Raw genomic sequence first — 8637 nt, forward strand, 5'->3', positions numbered from 1 at the left:
GATGCAAAGCTGCTCTGTTTATTTCAGGAAACTCATTGTTTCAATAAGCAACTTTCTTGTCTGGCCATTCTGCTCCTTGTTTCAGGATGTCAGTCAATGTCAAAGAATTGGTGATGGTGGGAAGATAAAACATCTTAAAGTCTCACCGAGTTACACTGCAGCTCAGCACAACTGTAAATGTTCCCAGCCAGATCACGCAACAAACAGAAATTAATTGCAGTATTTAAAATCTCACCCTGTCCTCTCTCCGGAAAAAATCCCTTTCATTCCTGGGCTCTGTAACAAGGCACTCATGTCAAAATGTGACATGACATGACATGACATGGTCTTTCAGATCATAAGGGGGTCACTAGACAATACATATTTCTCATAGCCCTTCGGAATCCCAGAAGACCACACTATGTGGAAAGTCAACCTAAATAAAGGATAGAGTCCCAAAAACTCCAAGCCAGACTCCAACTATAGCACAAATAAATAGAGTTCCCAAACAACTTCTGATTTGTTTTCCCTTTCTTTGGTGTCTGGATATGAAATGACCCAGTTGGCTAACTCCAACTAAGAAAAAAATTAACTGTCCTTGCTACATGTCCTTTCTAGCAAGAATGGAGCTAGGCTCAGCATTTGCTCTTGCAAACAATAGTCTTGTGTTTCGGCTTGACCTGCAGAGCATGACCACAGTGCTTAACTGTACCTCAAGGATTTAGAAACAATATGAATCTGTACATGTACATATAACTTATTTTAATGTTATATGCCATTTCTCTGCTTTCATGATAGGTTGGTATTTGTGGATGGTTTCAAGGAAGTCACAGCAAAAGATGGAATTTGGAATAGATATTGTTTAGAACACATACATATATATATTACATAAAGTATTTATAAACCTACAGTATTATAAAACATATTTACATGTATGTATGTATATGCGTGTCTACATATGTATGTATATTTATTTCCAGTCCTGAAGTCAAAGCTCCTGCACTACCAATGCCTTCTACTCTCTGACAGTGACATTGTGCTTTTGCCAGCTTAGGAGTGCAAAGACATTCAGCGCTTCTATCCAATACATTCATACCAGCAAACACTCAACTGTAACTATAATCTCTCCCTCTTCCCAAATCTATGCCATTATAGCAGCAAATGTTTTTATGGAGGTGACAAGTGTTATCTCAGAACAAATTTTACTAACATAAGCAGGAGGCTTTGCTGCCAGAGTAAGAATTTACAGCAGTGTCGGCAGCCACTGCAGCCAGCTGCTGGGCAGGAGCATCTCATCCCTGCCCTCTGCAGCAGCACCAGCTGCTTTCTGCCCACAGCTGCAAAGAGCTCCAAGGTCTTCTCAGACTGATGATTTCAACACTGCCAACCACTAACAACCTCCCACTGTGGTTACAATGGGAGTGATGAAACCTGCAGTTTGAAAGATTGTCTTCTCAGAGCAACAAGAGCAAATGAAGGAAGAGTAAAAGAGAAACTGGAACCTCCTCAGGAGCATCTGGGAGTCCCTCCCACTGTAGGTAATGATTTTCAGGTCATGTCAAAGCAGAAGGCAGAACACCTAGAGTGTTCTAGTGGTCTAAAATATATTTCTAACTCAGTGAAATTACAAGTGTTATAAAGAACTTTTGACATTTGGTTGGTTCTCCCATATCTTCTGGGGCTCTATTTTATATCCACTGCAACCTCCCTGTGGGCTCTCCCTTCATGTTCCTGCACTCACACCAGACACAATAGGTTTCTCTAACAAAAGACTTAAAAGGAGGACAACTGTTGTTAGTTTTCTTCACTGCTATACTAACTAGCTGTCCCAAGTACAAATCTGAAATCTTCCAGGCTCTGCACTGTCAAAATATAACCAAAAAGAGTAGAAATAGAGTCAGTTTTGGGGCAAAAGACAACAATTGTACAGCTGTCCACATCTTTGGGAACAGGACAAAAAGATCAGGGAAAAAATATTTCATTTTCAATTCAGTTAAAATTGCTCAAATCATTGCACTTAAAAGCAATTATTCAAATGACAAACTGGAAATTCACATGAGGAATTATCCATTGTATGTAAGTATCCTTTACTTCTCTGTGTACTCTTGGCTTCTAAGATTTCCTGTATTAAATGGTCACATAGCCACTGCCTTTCTCACTGGTCAATTTTCTTCAATAAGATGTTGGCATTACCAGTGTGACAACACTCATGCTGAACAACAGGATCCCATTTTTCTCTAAGACATGGTACACATTTCTTACACTTCAGCTAGGAGAGAGACTTAGAAAATGAACCGACAGCTCAAGGAAGCCTTCCCATTTCTTAGCTTTCATACCACTAAGTCAGAACAGGCAGTCACTCACACTGCAGCCTGCAGAGCAACAGAAGTACACAAAGTCCAGTCAGGAATTCGTATTCTGTCCAGCATAATGTCAGACTTTGTTCCACTGAAGTATATCCACCGCTTCAGCAGATTGTAATTCTGGGATTTTATTTCATTACCATGAATGTAAAATCAGGCAAACAATTTTAGTAAAAATATTTAATGGAGAGTTGGTAATTGGAAGAAAACCCTCACAATCCTGTAGTAAAATACAGTCTTATAAAGTATTTTCAGTTATTAACATTTCAAAAATAGCAGGAAAATACACTCATTTACAAATATAGCCTCCTTATAACCAGACTAAAAGAATTTAGTGGATTCACCGAAAGCCTGAATAGGCTCTATTGTTCAGAGATAATTTAAACCATCCTGTGCAGTTTCAGTAACTTAAATACCACTGGAGCACCAGCAGAGAAGATCTGCTTACTCGTTTCTGATCACACAAGAATCAGGGAGCAATTCAGGTTAGGAAGCATGATTGACAGTCTCCCAAATATCAACATCCATTCCTATATCTCCAATCAGCAAAGAAGCATCAAGTGCATACTTTTCCTCATTCTTTGGCTGTGTTCAATCTCTGGAACCATTGCTGGGAACACACTGTCATGAGACATAAATGCAGAAAAAAAACATCCTGCTGTTTATATCAGCCCTAATCCTGCATAAAACGTTTTGTGGGAAGCCCCTCACTTAAACAGCATCCTTTGGACTGTAAGTGTTCCTCACTTGGGCTCTGGGACCTGCTGCAAGAAGTTCCTTCAGAGGCATGTCAACATCCCTGAGTATTTTTCTTGAACCTGTGTCTCTTCTATGCATCAATACACACATGCTTCATTTAAAACTGGATTTTCTGAGAAGGCACTTAAGTGTGTACTCAGATTTAAGCAAAATCACAAGTGGCATCTGAAGTCACAGGAGTTTCTGGGCTTGAGATGCAGATGAAATGAGACAAACTCAAGCCCAAGTGATTCCCTTGAGCAATTATTCTAAAACCTTCTTTTTTAAAAAAAACCTTTGTTTTCATTTGCACCACTGAGATTTGAAAGGGAAATAAAAAGAAAGAGGAAATAAATGGCACAAGGACACCTTTTAGGGACTAGAGAGTGGGTGGGAGGATACACTGAATTCAGAAGGAAAGATTGAGAAGCTGGGCATTATCATGTTCAAATGAAGTGACAGTTCAGAGCTCAGTGCAACTTTGATTCTTCATTTCCCACAGGAGGCTCCTGTATTCCTGATGCGAGAGGTTATTACAGATTTTATTTTCTGTAAAACAAACACAGAGCCTTCTTTAGGAAATGGTTCATTTACATCCACTATAGAAGTCACTGGCAGAAAGTGAACAGCACAGGTTAGGCCCCTTCATGGAAACTGGGGAAAGGAGTAGGTGTTGGGAAAAAAAGGAGTCTGGAGAAATACAAGGATTCTGTGTACATGTGGAAACAAAGCCCATCAAGGTTGCTGAATTTCAATAAGTAAAGTTCATTGTTAAACTTTGGTTCTGAGACAGAGCAGAACAGAATTAGAGACTTATTTGAGCTTAAAAGAGGAAATATTTGCTATGGTCACACCTAGTATAATGTTATAAAAATTATTTATATACCCCTCACTTTTAAGAGACAGGACACAATCTATTTTACTGGAGAGACTGGGAAAGCAAGCAGATCTAGTCTGCAAGGTCCTGTAAACCAAAATAAACCAAGGGACGTAATGCTGACAGTAAAGAGTCATGCACAGACTCCAGACAAGCAATCCCCATTGAAAGAGAGTGATACCTACTGAAAGTCCAGACTCCATCAAGGGCTCTTCCAGAAGAGTGAAAGAATGAGAAAACATTGCACAGACTATGGGGGTCAGTTAGACTTCACATCTGGCCTGTTATAGATGACATGGCAAGGGGAGAGCAGGCTGACAAACCCCCACCAGCTGCGAGCGAGGGAATGGCAGGATGAGGACGAACGACCTGAAGTCCACCAGGACTAAGGTCACCAAGACTCAAGATTGAGGAAATTCTGAAAGACACAAGGAATTAGGAAGTGCCTGGATGAGAAAGTGTGAAACAAATAGAGCAACCAGCAGGAGCAGCCAACTCTATGGACTTTATGCACATTTATCAAAAGTGCAGGTGCCTTCACACAGTTAAAGCAAAGGGAAGAAATATGGCAAAAGTCACAGACCGCGGAACAGATACTTGGAAGAGTAAAACTGATCAAAAGGAAAGCTTTTTCATAAGACACCACAGCCTTACAGAACAGCTAGAACGAACATGTGATGCCTCACAAGGAATGTAGGATCAGGGGTTAAATAAAGTCAGCCTATGGCATGCACCATAAAGGAGGAAGGAGGTACACTCAGAATACTGAGATAAGGATATCTGTGACCATATTAGAATGGAGGGATTCCCTCTAGTTACCTCGGGTTGGATGGCATAAGTTTTATAAAATACTGTGGGGCCAGGAGAGGAATTGAGGTTTGTGCCTTTGAGAGCTGCTGTTGCTGAGTGCTTTAGGGCAACCAGTAAGGCGCTTTCTAGAACAAGGATCTACAAACTGAAACAATTCAAAGTCTAAACCTGGCCATCTTACAAGAAAACCTACTCTGAGACATTATATTTTACCCCATGTAGATGGTGCCACGATGTATGTGCAAGACAGAATTTCATTCCATGGTGGCTTAGCAGTAATCTCACCAAATTTAAGATTTGGCATCATTACATAGAGGAATGTGTGTACTCAGTAGTCCTGAAGAGTCAGCTTAAAGCAAACCACATACACATCATGCATTAATAAAGAGGTTTTGCAGTAAAAGCAAAGATTTGACAGATTTCTGAAATCTCAAGCAGATATTGTAAGAAAACATCAGAATTGGAATACCCTCTCTGTGTGTCAGGAAGGAATACTGCTGCAGCGGATTACAGCTCTGGTTGGGAAAAGTGGTCTGCTGGCAGCCTGCAGGAATCAGCTGTGGCCAGGAAACTGAGAGCAAGTTTTGTAGCCTTATTTTGTAACAGCAAGAGGCCACAGAACATAGGAAAACTAAACCCACTAGTGCCAAGTGGGAATTTCAGCACAGAACAAGGCTAACAAAGCTATTGGAAAGAAGAAACCATAGTAAAATATCTGAATGCAAAGACAAAACACAGAACAACAACAACAAAAAAGCTGGTTTATATTGCTTTACACTCTCCCAAGTACCTGACAGGTTTTAGCAGTCATGACCAAGAGTACATATCAAAAGTTAGGATGAAGTAAGTGACTCAGGTCTGAGGCCAACACACAGCTTTGTGTTTCTGAATCCTGTCTCATACAGCTACAGAGAAATGATAAAGTGCCACTGTCATGTCATTCAGGGTAACTGCACATTTAATGGAGCTAAATCTAAACACAGGTCTTTAAGAATCAGGGAAAGACAAAGCCAGGATCAGATCCAGGAAGACTGAGGCAGAATCAAAAAATCACAGATTCACAGAATAAGCTGAGCTGGAAGGGACCCACCAGGATCATCAAGTCCAACTCCCAGCCCTGCACAGCACGACCCCCAAGAACCACACCATGTGCCTTGAGAGCATTGTCCAAACATTTCTTGAGCTCTGTCAGGCTTGGTGCTGCGACTACTTCCCTGGAGAGCCTGTTCCAGTGCCCAACTACCCTCTGGGTGAGGAACCTTTTCCTAATATCCAACCCAAACCTCCCCTGAAACAACTTCAGGCCTTTCCCTTGGGTCCTGTCACTGGTCACCACAGAGAAGAGATCAGTGCCTGCTCCTCCTCTTCCCCTCATGAAGAAATTGTAGACTGCAGTGAGGTCTCCCCTCAGACTCCTCTTCTCCAGGCTGAACAGACCAAGTGATACAGAGGTGCTGCTGTGAAAGGAAATAAAATCCGCTGGAGCAAAAGATACATTTTCCTTGGCCAGTCATCCTCCAACAGAAGAAAAACAGAAATAAAAGCTTGTGATCCAGCTCTACACCAGGAGTAATAACAGAAAAAAGATGTAAGAGAGGATTTGAAAGGCTAAAAACACCCAAAACCCCCCAGTTAAAGGACCAAGTGGATTAAGTGGCAACCTTATAAGCACCACCTATTTGCAGATGTGCTTTCACAGCAGGCATTCCCAGGGCACTGCAGGCTCTGAAAAGCCTATGACAATATGAGGAAAAAGGGAAGCTGGAGGAGGGAATAATAAAGAAATATTCACAAAACAAAAAATTGAGAAAATTATAATTTTTTTCAGGAAAATTTTAAAAGGCATAAAAATGTCAGAAAATTTTCCTGAATGAGTCATTTTTCTTCTTAAAAAGAAAATACTATGAGCAACATATTTTTAATGTAAAACATATGTTGTTTTGCTGACTTACACTGTTCAAATTCTGCAGAAGATTCAAGTGAAACCAAACCAGCAGCATTTGTTAGTCAATGACCTTTTCAGAGTCTCAGAGAATCATCTGGAGTGTCAAAGCAACATAAGTACTGATCTTCTCCTATTATTCCCATCCCACAGCAAGCTAAAAAGCAGTTTGCATTAGCATTTTGCTGTTAGCAAGTCACAGAGCCACTGAAACCTAATGGAAGTAAATAACCTCACACATCTTCAGTGTCATGCATTTGAGTCCTGTCCATCCACTTCTTTCTCAAACCACACTCTCCTACAAGAGTTGGCTTTCTTTTGGTACAGTAAAACCTTCAGTAACTCTTTCTCTTAGTCCAGAGACTCATTCTGTTACACTGGGCTGTAGAGAGCACAGAAGAAAGCAGAGGATGGCTTTAAAAAAATGCTTTAAACTGCCTTAAGGGACCCCTTTTGCACCCACCCTAAGGGCTCTGGTGGCTCAGGGGCCTTCACAAAATGCTCCAGGGCTTGTTAAGACACCAGGAGGCTCCTGCCAGGTCACCTTGTCCACTGATGACTTCAATACCAAATGAGGAAACACATCAGGGGTTGAACACATCGGTACTGAAGCTATCCAAAGGCACACCTTCAAATCAACACTTTTAGACCATCATACTTCTTACAGTGTGCAAGCAAAAGACATGCACAAGAAAAATTTATAGGCACAGGAAAGTAAACTGGAACAGGACTTCAGAGGGCATTTAGACAATCCCCTCACTTGGGTGCCAAGTCTCCCGCTTGCCAAGACCATTCCTGACAGATGTTTGTCATGAAATCTGCATGAGGAGATTTCACTGTCTCTCTCAGTAGCATGTTGCAATGCTTAATTGTACTTATAAATTTTTTTCCTAAAATATCACCTGAACATTCTTTGCTGACAGTGAAATTGTTTCTTGTCTAGCTTCCAAATGTTCACAGAACAATTTACCCCTGGCCTCTTCATAATAGTTTTATATATATCAGAGAGCTGTTATCATGTCACCAGTAGGCTCTGCTCCTCTAGACTAAACAAACTCTGTCCCTTAAACCTTCCTTCAAAGGTTATGTTTTTCAAGACTGTTGTCATTTTTGCTCTCCTTCTCTGGACTATCTAAAATTTTTCCACTTCATAGAAATGTGGGCTTGGAAACTGGATATAGAACTTCAACTGGGAGATGACTAAAGGCAAAAAGAGTGAAAAATAATTACCCCTGGTGTCTAACACAAAATATGTAGGTTAATCCATGCTGGGATGAAATTTACTGACACTGAGCACAAAAATCCAACCAATCAACCAACCAACCAGAAAAAATCCCACATTGATCAAGTAACTCTGCACCAGTCTGTGTACACACATTGTTGGCATGTGGAAAGCAATATTCACATGTGCAAGAACTTCTGTTTTGCAAAGTTGCATTCCTTTCAGTTCTACTTAACACAGGCCAAGATTTTTCAGAAGTACATGCTAAAAGCTGGACTTCTAAATCCCTGTTTGGTTGCTGAAATAATTGACTTTGATCTTCATACACTGTCAAGATGCAGTAGCACCTAGTTCTGCAATCTCATAAGCTCTGTTGACCTTAATTACAGGCTTTGAATCTTAATTTTAAGCATCTTTTTGTTATTCAGAGCTGAAAGCAAAAGCACTACTCTTTGATGTGTCCAGTTTACCACATTCTAAACTCTACAGGTCTGGGAGAGAGAGTCCTTTTTTTTTTCCATTCCCGCACAGAAAGCTGGGGAGCAGGTGGTCAGTTCCTGGCATCACTCAGCACCAAGTCCTGTTACAGTTGGCTTTAGAAGAAGGTCAAATTTAAAGATATTTCAATAAAGAAAAAACAAATTTCTCTTAGAAGTCTGTCAGAGTTAATGTTTGGGAATCCTGAAAATATCATCTTCTTGGGAGG

The sequence above is a fragment of the Corvus kubaryi genome, unplaced genomic scaffold (genome assembly GCF_017639235.1).
Source record: "Corvus kubaryi isolate FWS band 111438036 unplaced genomic scaffold, C.kubaryi_AGA036_p1.0 37385, whole genome shotgun sequence".
NCBI lineage: Eukaryota > Metazoa > Chordata > Aves > Passeriformes > Corvidae > Corvus > Corvus kubaryi.